The following is a 14314-nucleotide window of genomic DNA, read 5'->3' on the forward strand; positions in this document are numbered from 1 at the left end:
AAGAGTAGTCATTTATAATTCAATGGCTATTTGGAAAGGGTGTAGGGCACTGCAGAGTGCTTCAGGGACTTGTGCTTAGCACTGTGTAGTTTAACTTTCCTGCCAATAACTTGGATAATGGCATGGATAGCAAAGTTAATATATTTGCACATGATACAAAGCCCTGAAACATAGTTAATATGCTGGATGAGAGTCAGGAACCCAAAAAGTTCTTAATAGATTAGAACATTAGGCCAAATTTAATCTTAGGAAATGTAAAAGGGATAGATAGAAAGTCTTACAAAAATTTAACTTCTGCTGGAGAACTCCCCAGCCTCAGCCTCCCCAATGACAGAGAGTGTAATGATTGAGACTGCTGGAGCTGCAAAGGAGACTCCGATCCTAGAAAAAGGATGGAGGGAAGAATACAAAAAGCAATCTAGAGTTCCAAGACTGCCAACTATTGTGAATTCAGTTGAGTTGGTGAGCTGAGAAGGGGGAGATTCATTTTCAGTGCTCATCTACTTGCCTTCCCCTGCTACTGTCTGAGTCCAAGAAATGGGATCCAGGATACATCCATTTTCCTTTACTTTCCATGAATTGTAGATATGGGCAGTTTAGGAATTTCCTCCCAACTCCCCAAAGACTTAGAATGGCAAGTAGGAAGAGTCTGATGAGATGGTGGGAGGCAGATCGCTTGCCTCCATATTGGAATGTATAATCTATTTCCTTTCCATTTCAATATATGCCATAAACCATGGGACCACAATACATTAAGAATCTGAGTCCTGTGGATGAAGAGAGAGTTGTACTCTGAGAGATGAGAGTCCAATTCAGACATGAGATAGGAATTTTAGAACTCTGTACAGTCTATAAGTCTCATATTTGTATGTTTTCATAAATATTCCATTTTATTTTCAAGCTTAGTTCCAAACCCAGCCGGGCATGTCATTTGAAGCCATCGGCTTGGTGATGGTAGCTATGAGCTTACAGGCTAAGAACTCTCCAGTGGTAGTTGGAAATATCAGAGCCTTTTTGGAAGACTATCCCATATGTGTGCCGGAGAGATTGCAGAGACCATTGGGTTGATGGCTTGAGTAGAATACCACCTAATGGACAATTCAGATACTACACTCCCTCTAATGAATGTAGTGACATTCTTTCTTTAGACTAATGGACAGAAGCATAAAAGATAATTTGGACTGTTTGTAGTGCTACAAGTATTGCTGATGCCACATGCTATTCATTCTTTCCTCATCAGCATCCCTTCAAAGTGTGGTTCAGGAGGTGAACTTTTTTTCCAGCAGAATCATCAAGTTTAGTGGGCACAAAATTAAAATACTAATACTAATGATACATTTGTGAAGGGACACATCACATAGCAGGCAACTTACAACTCTGGAATTTCTGGGCCTCAATTATTTTTATCTCCTTAGAGAGTCCTCATAAAGTTCACTGTAGAGTAAGGCATCAGTAATGAATATTATTGCTGCTCAACTCATGGTATTTTGCTTGAATGGATGGCAGAGTAGAGGCACAGAAAGCTTGAACCCCTTTGAGAATCCTCTCCAACTAACCTTAAAATAATGCTTCAAAACAAATACTGTAGTGACAGAATGAACAAGGGGTCAGAGAGTGAAGCAATTTTCCTGCAGAAAACAACTTGCAAGGTAGATAGAAAAGGTATTTCACTCTGGTGAGAGGGGAGCACAATCTGAATGTGGCAAGGCACAATCCTTCAACCCATACTACTACTCCAGGTTCTGAACCTGGGCCCAAGCCAATCTCAAACTCAAGACCCTGAGACCCTGCCCTAAGCCAATACCAGAGAGATACATGCTTGAAGTTCCAAGCCCTAATGCAAGCCTCAAGCCTTAGCACAAGGCACTGCCTGGCTAGTGTAAGCCTAAGAGGAGACCCAGAGCCCCTTTCCAAGCCTGCAGTGAGGCCTTGAGCCCCAGCACTAGGCAGTTCACAGTGCTTCTGGCCACTGTAAGTCTGGAGTGAGGCCCCAAGCTCCTGCCCAAACTATCAATGAGGATCCAAACCCCAGCACAAGGATGTCCACAGTGTTAGCTGGTGCAAACCAAGGGGAAGTCTAGAACCCCTGCCCAAGCTGACAGTAAGGACCTTAACCCAAACACAAGGCAGTCTGCAGTATCTAGGCAGTCAAAGCCTAGAGTTAGGACAAGAGCCCTTGCCCAAGCCCAAGGTGAAGCCCTAAGCTCCTGTACAAGGTAGTTCATAGTACTGAAGGAAGGGAATTTTGAGAGAAGGATTCTTGGTAGAAAGGAATTGTGGGTCTACAACTGGAAATATCTGAACTTCACTTCCTTCTTGGATTTTGACCAAGCTGGAGGGAGGTTTTGTCTCTGCCTACAATTCCCATCAAGCTGAAGGAGGAGTTTTGCTCTAAGAGATTCTCCCTAGAAAGTCAGGATTTTTGTGGAGAAACTCTTTGACATCTAGGTAGAGGGTTTGCTTGGAGGAAACTAATTTCTCTGAGTCCAGTCTTCATCTGGCAGTGATCCATCTACCAGAATTCCTATTGGCTAAAGTAACTCAAAGATTTCCACCTATAACTTTGAGTTCCTTAGTACAGCAGCCAAATCCAGAGATTTTTTCCCTTTATTTCCTATTAATTATTGGTAGTAAGTTTAGATTAAGTCAGATAGCAATGAAGGGTTTTTTTTTAGATAGCATAGGGAGGATTAAGCAGGGCCCATAGAAGAAAATGAAGGTTCTCCTTTCTAAGGAGTCTTAGAAAGTTGGGTGGAGTTAGTTTAGATAGATTTAGGGTCATACCTTACGGTTCCTTTTATTCTTTTTTAAAAATAAACTTCATTTTACATAAACCAATGGTTTTGTGTTTCATTGGTCCTGGGGAGTTCCTAAGTGGGTTGTAATATCTAACATCCCTCTAGGTCTCTTCCACAATATAGTACTCTAAGTCGTGAAAACCATCAGCAGGCCCTGAGGAGGACCAAATCAACAATGGAAGGTAGCTTTCAGGGTTCCTAGCACACAGGCCATCATACCATCTTGGAAGAACTGAAACTTTCAGAAACTCAGAACTAGAGCTGAAGGTAGCAGCAAAGAAAAACTGAAGTTTCAGAGAGTGTGCCTTCTATTCTGATAATAGAATCCATCTTTAAGATGAGAGTAAAAGTCAAGAAAAAGACTTGGAAAATGAGCAAACGTTAAAAAAAATCCTAACCATAGAAAACTATTAATGAGACAAAGAAAAGCAAGGCACAAACTTAGAAGGGGACAATGAGATCAAAGCAACTATATGCAAAACTTCAAAGGAAAATTCGAGTTAGTCTCAGGTTCTGGAAGAGTTCAAAAAGGATTTAAAAAATCAAATAAGAGGCAGAAGAAAAACAGGGAAGAGAAATGAAATTGATGAAAAAAAGAAAATAACTCTTTTAAAAAAGCAAAATTGGCCAAATGGAAAAAGAAGTATAAGAATCCAATGAAGAAAAGAGTTTTTTTTAAAAGTAGAATTGACCAAATGGGAAAATAGGTTCAAAAACTCACAGAAGAAAATAATTTTCTAAGAAGTAGAACTGGGCAAGTAGAAGCTAATGACTTCATGAGACAGCAAGAAATAATAAAGCAAAATCAAAAGAAAGGGAATAAAACAGAAGAAATTGTGAAATATTTCATTAAAAAAATAACAGGCTTGGGAAATAGATCCAGGAGAGACAATTTAAGAATTATTGAACTACCTAAAAGTCATGATTTTTTAAAAAAACCTAGACATCATATTATAAGAAATTATCAAAGAAAATTACCTTGATAGTCTTGAATAAGAGAGTAATAGAAATGGAAAGAATCTACTGATCACCTCCTGAAATAAATCCTCAAAGGCCAACTCCAGGAATATTATAGCCAAATTCCAGAGCTCCTAGGCTAAGGAGAAAATACTGCAAACAGCCAGAAAGAAAAAAATGCAGATATCATGAAGTCACAGTCAGAATTACACAGGACTTAGTAGCTTCTACATTCAAGGATTGGGAGGCTCAGAATGTAATATTCTAGAAGACAGAGGAACTGGGTTTATAACTTAAGAATCACTTATACAACAAAATTGAGTATACTCTTTCAGGGGAAAAATGGTCATTTAATAAAATAGAAGACTTCCAAGCATTCTTGATGAAAGGACCATATCTAAACAGAAAATCTGATATTCAAATACAAGACCCAAGAGAAACATAAAAAGGTAAACAAGAAAGAAAAAAATCTAAGGGATTCAATAAGGTCAAACTGTTTATATTCTTATAAGGAAAGACGATATTTGTAACTCTTAAAATTTTAATATTATTAGAACATGATATAAGAAGGGGCAGTAAAAAGAGGACTGCACTGAGAAAAAAGGGAAGGGAAGAGGTGAAATGAGGTAAATTATCTCACCTAAAGAGGTATTAAAAAATTATTACAGTGGAGGAGAGAATGAGGGTGGAAATGGGTAATTCTTAAACCCTACTCACATTGGAACTGTCTCAGAGAAGGAATAACAACCATACCTATCTGGGTAGAGAATCCAATCTTATCCTATAGAGAATAGTAGAAGGATAAGACAAGGAGTTCAGAAGTAACAGAAAAGAGGGGAAAGGGGTGAGGGGATGATGAAAAGCAAAATACTTGTGAGGAGGGACAGAGAGAAAGAAGAGAACCTAAAGGGGGGAACAATATGAAGGAAATGAATGTGAATATGATGAACTCCCCATAAAACAGAAGCAGATAGCAGAGTAAATTAAAAAAGCAGGATCCTATGGTATTACAAGCATATGATCATATGATTAAAAGTCAAAATCCTTCACTATTACAAGAAACACATTTGAGGCAAAGAGATACAACAGAGTAAAGAGAAAAGGTCTGAGCAGAATTTATTTACTATACATCAGCTAAAGTAAAGAAAGTAGCAATGACGATCTCAGGCACAATTAAAGCAAAAATAGATTTAATTAAAGGAGATAAGGAAGGAAATTTCATCTTGATTTTAAAAGGACCATAAACAATGAAGTAATATAAATAACCAAACATATATGCACCAAATGGCATAGGCTCCAAATTTTTAATGGTGAAATTAAATGAGCTACAGAAGGAAATAGACAGTAAAACTATACTAGTGGGGGACCTCAATTTTTTCCTCTCTGAACTAAATTAATCTAACCAAAAAATAAGTAAGAAAGAAGTTAATGTGGTGGCTGAAATCTTTAAAAAATTATATTTAATAGATCTCTGGAGAAAATTAAATGAGAATAGAAAGGAATACATCTTCTCTCAGCGGAACATACCACCTACACAAAAAATTAACCATATATTGGGGCATAAAAACTTCACAACCAAATACATAAAAGCAGAAATAATAAATGCATCCTTTTCAGATCATAATGCAATAAAATTGTAATAAATAGGGGTCAAAGGAAAGACAAAAATTAATTGGAAACCAAATAATTCTTAAAAGGGGTGGGAGTTAAAGAACAAATTATAAAAGCAATCAATTATTTCATTGAGAATGACAATGAGGAGAAAACATATCAAAATTTATGGGATATAGCCAAAGCAGTACCTGGGGGGAAATTTTCTATCCCTAAATGTTTATATCAATAAAATAGGGAAAAAGGCAGATCAATGAATTGGGCATGTAACTAAAAAAAACTAGAAAAAGAACAAATTACAGATCTCCAATTAAAGATTAAATTGGAAATCCTAAAAATCAATGTAGAAATTAATAAAATCAAAAGTAAGAGAACCATTGAACTTTTTTATTAATATTTATTTATTCATTCCTTCATTCCTTCATTTATTTATATTGATATTATAATATAATGTTACTATAATATTATTATTACATTATATTAGTAATATAACAATATTAATAAACATAAAATAAAATAAATATATTACATATGAAATAAAATATTATTGAATTTAATAAACTAATAAATAATCCAATAAATTAATAAATAAATGAGATAAAGCCAAAAGTAAGTTTGATAAAAAAAAACAAATAAAATAGAGCATTGATTAATTTGACTTAACAAAGGAAAGAAGAAAATCAAATTACCAGAATCGAAAATTAAAAGAGTAAATTACCACCAATGAAGAGGAAAGTTAAGCAATTTCAAAAAACCACAACTGGCAATTTAAGCTATTTTTCCCAATATGATATGCCAATAAATCTAAGTGAAATAGGTGAATATTTACAAAAATACAAATTGCCCAGNTATATTAGTAATATAACAATATTAATAAAACATAAAATAAAATAAATATATTACATATGAAATAAAATATTATTGAATTTAATAAACTAATAAATAATCCAATAAATTAATAAATAAATGAGATAAAGCCAAAAGTAAGTTTGATAAAAAAAAACAAATAAAATAGAGCATTGATTAATTTGACTTAACAAAGGAAAGAAGAAAATCAAATTACCAGAATCGAAAATTAAAAGAGTAAATTACCACCAATGAAGAGGAAAGTTAAGCAATTTCAAAAAACCACAACTTGCAATTTAAGCTATTTTTCCCAATATGATATGCCAATAAATCTAAGTGAAATAGGTGAATATTTACAAAAATACAAATTGCCCAGATTATCAAAAGAAGAAATAAAATGTCTAAATAATCCCATCTCAGAAAAATAAATTAAATGAACCATCAATGAACTCCCTAAGATAAAGTACAGTACAGGTGCCACCCCCACAGAAGAAAACATTTATTGATCTCTTGGCTTATTTTTTCTTTCCCACCACTCAAAATTATTGTGTAACTTCTCCATAAATATTTTGTATATTTTTATCTATGTATAGGTTGTTCCCCATTAGTTTAATTTAGCTGCTTGAAGATAGGAACTGATGCATTTTTGTTTCTGTATCTCCATCACCTAGCACATAGTACACAGTACTGTGTACAGTAGTACACAGCAGACCTTCAATAAATATTTGTTGAAAGAAATCTAATTACATTGAATTACTACCAACTCAGACTCTCCATTCTTCTTCCCCATCCACATTCTTCCTTTACCACATTACAGGCTAATTTCCAAAATCAATACCTTTAACATTAAGATCCAGGGTATATCACTAAGCATCCTAAAAAGGGTCAGAGAATAACAGATAACTGTGAGCAGTCTATGAAGCCTAAAGTCAGAGCTATTCCTCCCTCACCAGCATCTCCAAGCTCTAATAGCATCTTTTACTCAGGCCATTCTCTATATGTATAGAAGTACTAAGTAGTATAGTAGATAGAACTCTAGGTATGGAATGAGAATTCCTGAGTTCAAATCCAGCCTCAGACACTAACTCTATGACACTGGATGAATCACTTAACCTCTGACTTCCTCAGTGTCTTCACTGAAAATAGGGAAAATAATAGCACCTCTCCCCTAGAGTTGCTGTGAGGATCAAAAGAGATTATATCTGTAAAGTTCCTGGCACAAAGTAGGTCCTTTATAAATGTTAGCTGCTGCTGTTGCTGCTGCTACTACTACTACATGAAATAGATTGGTCTAAAACCATCTCTATTAAAGTCCCTCCCTCTCTCCAAAGTCCTGAAGATCGAATAACAATTGTAAAGCACTTAGTATGCCTGGCACATAGCAAGTACTATACAAATGTTAGCTGCTACCACTATGATGATGATGACGATGATGATGATGATATATATTTCCAATACCTTAATTTCCATAAAGCCTTCTCTCTCCTGATGATCTCTCATGAAAGTAATCATTATATTTTCAAATTCTTCTTAGCACTTTTATTTTGTCTTTATAACATTTTACCTTGTTATATTTATTTTTGTTTTTGCCATATAATCCATATAAGATAGGCTGTATAATTTTAAAGCTTTATAGCCCCACCAAGCAAAGATTCTTGTACTTTTAAAGTTTCTAATATCTCACATGTTCACTCCCTTCTCTCCAATCACCCTGGTGCAGAGCCCTGATCACCTCACTGCTGGACTACTTCAACAGCCTTCCCCATTTCAAATTATCCTCACTTTAATTGTCAAATAAATTGTCCTAAAGCACTGGTCTGATCTTGTCTGCCAGCTGTCCCTTACTCCACAGATTCCAGTGGCTCCCTACCACCTTAGGATCAAATATAAAATCCTCTGTTTGGCATTCAAAGTTCTTTACAATCTGTACTACTCCTATCTTTCTAAGTTTTTTTTTTTAATACTTTACTCCCCACTATATATTCTGCAATACTGTGACGCTGGCCTCCTTGCTGTTCTCAAACAGAATAGTCTCCCAGTTCTGAGAATTTTCATGACTAGAATGGTCTCCCTCCTCCACTCCACCTTCTGGCTCCTCTGGCTTCCTGAAAGTCTCAGCCAGTCAGTCAATCAATCAGTTAATAAATAATTCTTAAGCATCTATATGTGTCTCAGGTCAGCTAGGTGGCTCAATAGATAGAGGGAGGAAGATTCATTTCCCTGAGTTCAGATCTAGCCTTGGACACATATGAGCTGTGTGCCCTTGAGCAAGTCACTTAACTCTGTTTCTCTAAGTTTCTTCATTTGTAAAATGAGCTGGAGAAGGACATGGCAAACCACTCCAGGATCTTTGCCAGGAAAACTCCAATAAAGAGTTATGAAGAGTCAAAATGACTGAAACAAGCAAATAACAACAACCACAACTTTTTGCTGGGCACTATGCTAAGCTTTAGGGATTCAAAAAGTGAAAAAAGATAGTTCTGGCCCTCAAGGAACTCACAATCTTAAGGGGGAAACAATAAGTAAACAAATATCTACGAGTGAGCTATATACAGGTAAAATAAGAAAGAAATAAAAAAAAAAGAGAAGGCACTAAAATTAAGAAGGGCTGTCACTCTTGCTTACTAATTTTTTTAATTTTTAGTTGCCAATTTCTTTTTTTTTTTTTAATTTTTTTTTAAACCCTTGTACTTCTGTGTATTGTCTCATAGGTAGAAGATTGGTAAGGGTGGGCAATGAGGGTCAAGTGACTTGCCCAGGGTCACACAGCTGGGAAGTGGCTGAGCCCGGGTTTGAACCTAGGACCTCCTGTCTCTAGGCCTGACTCTCAATCCACTGAGCTACCCAGCTGCCCCCCAATTTCTTTTTTTTAAAACCCTTACCTTCCATCTTAGAATCAACACTGTGAATGGGTTCCAAGGCAGAAGAGTGGTAAGGAGTAAGCAATAGGGGTTAAGTGGCTTGCCCAGGGTCACATAGCTAAGAAGTATCTCAGGCCAGATTTGTACCTAGGACTTAGAAGTGAAATCCTTCTATTGATTATCTCAATTTATCCTGTCTATATCTTCTTTGTACATAGTTGTTTTCATGTTCTCTCTTCCATTAGACTGTAAGCTCCTTGAGAGCAAGGACTCAATTTTGCCTTTCTTTGAATTCCCAGCACTTAGTACAATGCCTGCCACATAGTAGGTCCTTAATAAATGCTTTTTGAATGACACAACAGGTGCATAATAAATGTTAATGATTTAAATTAATTCTGAACTTTCAGCTGTTAGTGGAATTAGCTGAATGGAACAAAGGGTAGAAAACTGGACTTACAGGAATAGCTAGGTTCCAGGGCTCTCTCTGACACAATCTGATTATATAACTCTGGACAAATCATTTAATTTCTCTAAATGGCTGCCAACCCTCTAAGACTCCAAGTTGTAGAGAAGTTACTGAATTGCATTGTGGAAAACTTCCTACAATGATAAAATCACAAATGTGAAAAAAAAAGTGGAGCTGAATTTAGGGAACCCCTGAACTCCCACCCCACTAGGGCATTAACTGTTAAGCCTTCAGGGAAGGTGAACTCCAACTGTGAGGAGTCTCCAGTTCTTTAAGGAGGGGTGGTGGGGAAGCTAAAAACACCTGGAAACAAAAGAATGGAATGGATTATAATGGATTATTAGGTTCTTACTGTGTGCCAAGAACTATGCTAAGGGTAGAGGATATACAAAAGAATATTGAGATCATCCTGCTTTCAAGGAGTGAAAGAGACAACCTATCCAAAAGGGAATGGGGAGGCAGGACCTCCCTGAGCCAGAAGGAAGGCCATTGGGTAGTTTTGTACCTTTGGAAGTACAAAGGTTGAGGGGGCAGTGAGTGTCAGATGGCACAGGAATCATGGGATTTTAGAGGTAGAAGGGGCCCTAGAGATTGCCTGATTCAATCGTGTTATTTCATTCTCTATGTACTTTTGCACAAGTCACAATTTCTCTGAGCCCCAGTTTCCTCATCTATAGAAGGGGGAAATGTGAGAGTAGAAAACAAAATGCTTTCAGCATCAAAGAGAACACTCATCATTTTCTTGTTGTTCCATCATTTTTCAGTCATGTCTGACTCTCTGTGACCCCATTTGGGGTTTTCTTGGCAAAGATATTGAAGTGGCTTGCCATTTCCTTCTCCAGCTCATTTTACAGATGAGGAAACTGAGGCTAAATCTCCAGAGAAGGTCTGGCAAGTCAATATCCCTCTCTGAGCCTACTCTCTCAGAAGCCTGAGAAAGTGAAAGAAGCCAAAAACTTTGATCTGCTTTTTTTTCCTTTTAAAGGAATCCTGTAGACAATGTGATGTGGTGGGGAAAAAATTATATTAGGAAAAATTAGGAGATCTAGATGTGAATCCTGGCTCTATCACTTCTTTGCCCCAGTCCTTGAGCAAGTTCCTTCTCCTGTCACAGTGTCCTCTGTGAAAAAAAGGGGGATGGACTTGGTGATTTTCAAGTTCCCTTGTAGTTCTAATATATTCCATTCTAAAGCTCCTTCCAGGTTTAGCAATCCCAAGTTCTATCTTCTATCCCCTTGTAACTCTGATATTCCTCTAAGGAAGTCAGCATTCAAGGAGGCGAAGGGAATCAAAAGAATTAAAAGCAATTCAGCTTTGGATCATCAGTAGTTGCTATCCAGAGTATGGAAATGCAGGCTCAGTATCAAGGCAGGAGAGGGAGTAGATAGACTTCTAGAATCCTAGAACATCAGGGCTGGAAAGAAAAAAAAAAAAAAGAATAGGTAGGCTAAACATTCCTCTCCACTACACATCAGTCTCATTGTTTTCTCCAAATTAGAATCATAGAACACAGATCAGATGGGCCACCATTTCCCAGGGAAAGGAAGGTAAGAGAGACACCCAAGGGCTGAATGGAACAGTTTCCATCTTATTCTCAGTCCGCCAGTGAGGATACTGGGAAGACAAGATTCTCTGTGCCAGAGGAAAGAACACTGTGGGTAGGTTGGCAATTCAATTCACCATGCCAGGAGATTTGGGAAGTAGTGAGTGTCAGCAAATATCATAGTAATCATAGGATGTTAAGAGATGAAAAGGGCCAGAGAGATCAGCTAGTTGAGCACTGTCATTTTATTTGCTGTGAGTAACTTCTAATCCTCAACTTCCTTATCTATAAAACAGGGATATTAGTATTTGTTACTTCCTCACAGGAGCTATTGAAAGGAAAGCACTCTGTAAACCTTAAAGCACTAAGCTCTTCGTGAATGGGGTGGGTTAAGTCACAGAATTTGGAGCTGGAATTTTATTTATTTTTACATTTAAGTTGTAATGTAAAAATAGAGGCTGAAAAAGCTAAATATAACTTCCTATAGGAGTCAAACCCATGTCCTTTGATTCTCTAGTTCCAGTGAATATATAAAAATTGTAGAGTGTAGAAATGTAAATAAATTTAAAAATAAATGTAAAATGTAGAAAACCATTAGCTCTGAGCCACACAATGACCAAGCTTAAAGTTTGGTTTGAAAAATACACCCTCTATCCTTTGTTCCTGGGGTGCAACACCTCTGCCTCTCTCCTCCAGTTTCTCCACGTTTTTCCTAAAGAACTATAGAACCAACCAGGTCAGGGGCCTAGCAACAAACAGGTCAATCCCTGAGGGAAGTGACTTGTCCAAGCTCACACATCGCCAATCAGGAGGCAGGATGTGAAGGCAAGTTTTGTGACTCCATGTCCTTGTGGAAAGATAGTAGCTTTCTAACCCTCTCTCGGCCAGTTAAGCGCGTCTACGTTTTATCTGTAAATAATTTTGTATATATCTTGCTTTTGGGGGCTGCCTAGCTTGTTTGTGTATAATCTTGTCTCTATCTTGTTTTCAGGGCACAGCTGGAGGTGACGGGACTTTGCCCTTTCCATCCTCTTGCCGTTAGCCCCGACTGAACAAGTACCTGGAAATTGCAAAGCGAAGCTCCACCAGGAGCCGGGTTGGCCCCCGGAGTGACGCCGCCAGTGCAAAATCTGCGCGAGGCCAGGGGACGCGGTACGAGCCGGCATCCGCGTCCCAAAAGGGCTGTGGGGGTGGGAGAAGTGGAACGCCGCACCTCACGGAGGAGGGAGGGCGGGTACTCGGTCCACCGCGGGTACTCTGGCAGGGTAGTGAAATACACCATAGCAGGTACGGAGAGCCTGCGGTGCTCGGACCACTGCGGGGGCCGGTGGGCCTCGAACTCGCAAAGAGGGACGATGACTCGGTGAAAGACTTCTCTCTCACACATCGAGGCCGCTGAGCCACAGAAGCGCAGCGTTGGGCTTGTGCGCAGGAGCGGGCTGTTCCGTGCTCTGCTACTCTGGCTGCGGCTGCCTCTTGAATGGCCGCGTCATCGTAGGTTCCCGAGGCTGAATCCATGTAGCCGGACCCACAACTCGCCTCCCACTTAGACAAATAGCCCGCGGGCTCCCAAACGGATTTCATAATAGATTCCTGTGTTGTCGGAGTTAGGAGGGAGGATGGAAAGCAGGTCCCCACCCCCTCCTTTTACAAAGACAGTAAAGGACTGAGACGCTCCGGATCTCAGCGAGCTAGTTGACGGAGTAAATCGATCACCCCTGTGTTGCACCACAAACCCACCGACCCCGGGCCCCGACCCCGGGGCATTGTTCCTTCCCTTTTCCGAGCCCGAGAGCGATAGGATTGATAAGGCAGGAAGGACGTGGAGTCGGAAGTCCTGACTCCGTTTACTGGCCCAGCGCCTATAAACTTGTACGATCTTCAATTGCAGAACAATGTCGCGATTGGAAATAAGAAATGAAAAGGAGCAACTGACTTCTGGGAGTAAAAGAACGAGGGTTCATCTATCTCTCGCTTTTGACACCACCTTAGACAAGTCATCCCCCTGGCCCCCAGGTTCCTAATCGGTAAAATGAGGATTTAGACCTCTTAGGTTTCTTCCTCCATGGGATGTATGACCCTGTCTTCCCCACGGTTTTAAGCTCCGCTTTTGGACAAACACATTATGTGATCTTGCAAAGGCTTTACCCTCTCTTTTCACACTTGTACATGAGCGGTTGGGACCTGATAATTTCCTGAGCCGTTTCTAAACTGACATTTGCGTGACGCTATGGTCTTCCTGAAATGCACCCACAGTCAACCCCCTCTGACCTCTTCTCTCTGCACCCCTGTATCATATATTACATAATCACCGAAGTCTTTGTATAGGGCAATCTCAAACTTCAGCCCCACCATGTCCATCATGTCAGAATAGATCCAAATAAATGAACGACTTTGATTTGCTACTTCCCCAATTTTAGGTCCTTTCAAATACCTGCTCTTTGCACTGGCACCAACTGTATATATGGGTATAATTGGACAGAAATGAGGATTTTATTTAAGGAAATTAAAAATAATTGGAGAAAGAATTCTCATGGATCCTCATGGAACCCAAGCAATGGATCATCAACAAATTAAGAACATTGGATTTGGAGTGATAGAGTGTGGGTTCAATTCCTGGCTAAAATGAGATAAGGTATGTAAAATATATCTTACCAATGGTAAAATCCTTTATGAATGTGAAATATTATTTGATGTCACTCACTCCTTCTTTGGCTCTCAAATTCATCTATAAAATGAAGGAGTTAATCAATAAACACATGAAAAAGTGTTCTAAATCTCTTATAATTGGAGAAAGGTAAATCAAAACAACTCTGAGGTATCACCTCACACCTAGCAGATGAGCTAACATGACAGCAAAGTAGTAAATATTGGAGGGGATGTGGCAAAATTGGGACATTATTGCATTGCTAGTGGAGTTGTAAATTGATCCAATCATTCTGGATGGCAATTTGGAACTAAGCCCAAAGGGCTTTAAAAGACTGCCTGCCATGGGGGCAGCTGGGTAGCTCAGTGGATTGAGAGTCAGGCCTAGAGACGGGAGGTTCTAGGTTCAAACCCTACCTCAGCCACTTCCCAGCTGTGTGACCCTGGGCAGGTCACTTGACCCCCATTGCCCACCCTTACCACTCTTCCACCTATGAGACAATACACCGAAATACAAGGGTTTAAAAAAAAATTAAAAAAAAAGACTGCCTGCCCTTTGGCCCAGCCATACCACTACTGGGTTTAT

This window comes from Gracilinanus agilis, chromosome 2, assembly GCF_016433145.1.
Source record: "Gracilinanus agilis isolate LMUSP501 chromosome 2, AgileGrace, whole genome shotgun sequence".
Classification (NCBI taxonomy): Eukaryota; Metazoa; Chordata; class Mammalia; order Didelphimorphia; family Didelphidae; genus Gracilinanus; species Gracilinanus agilis.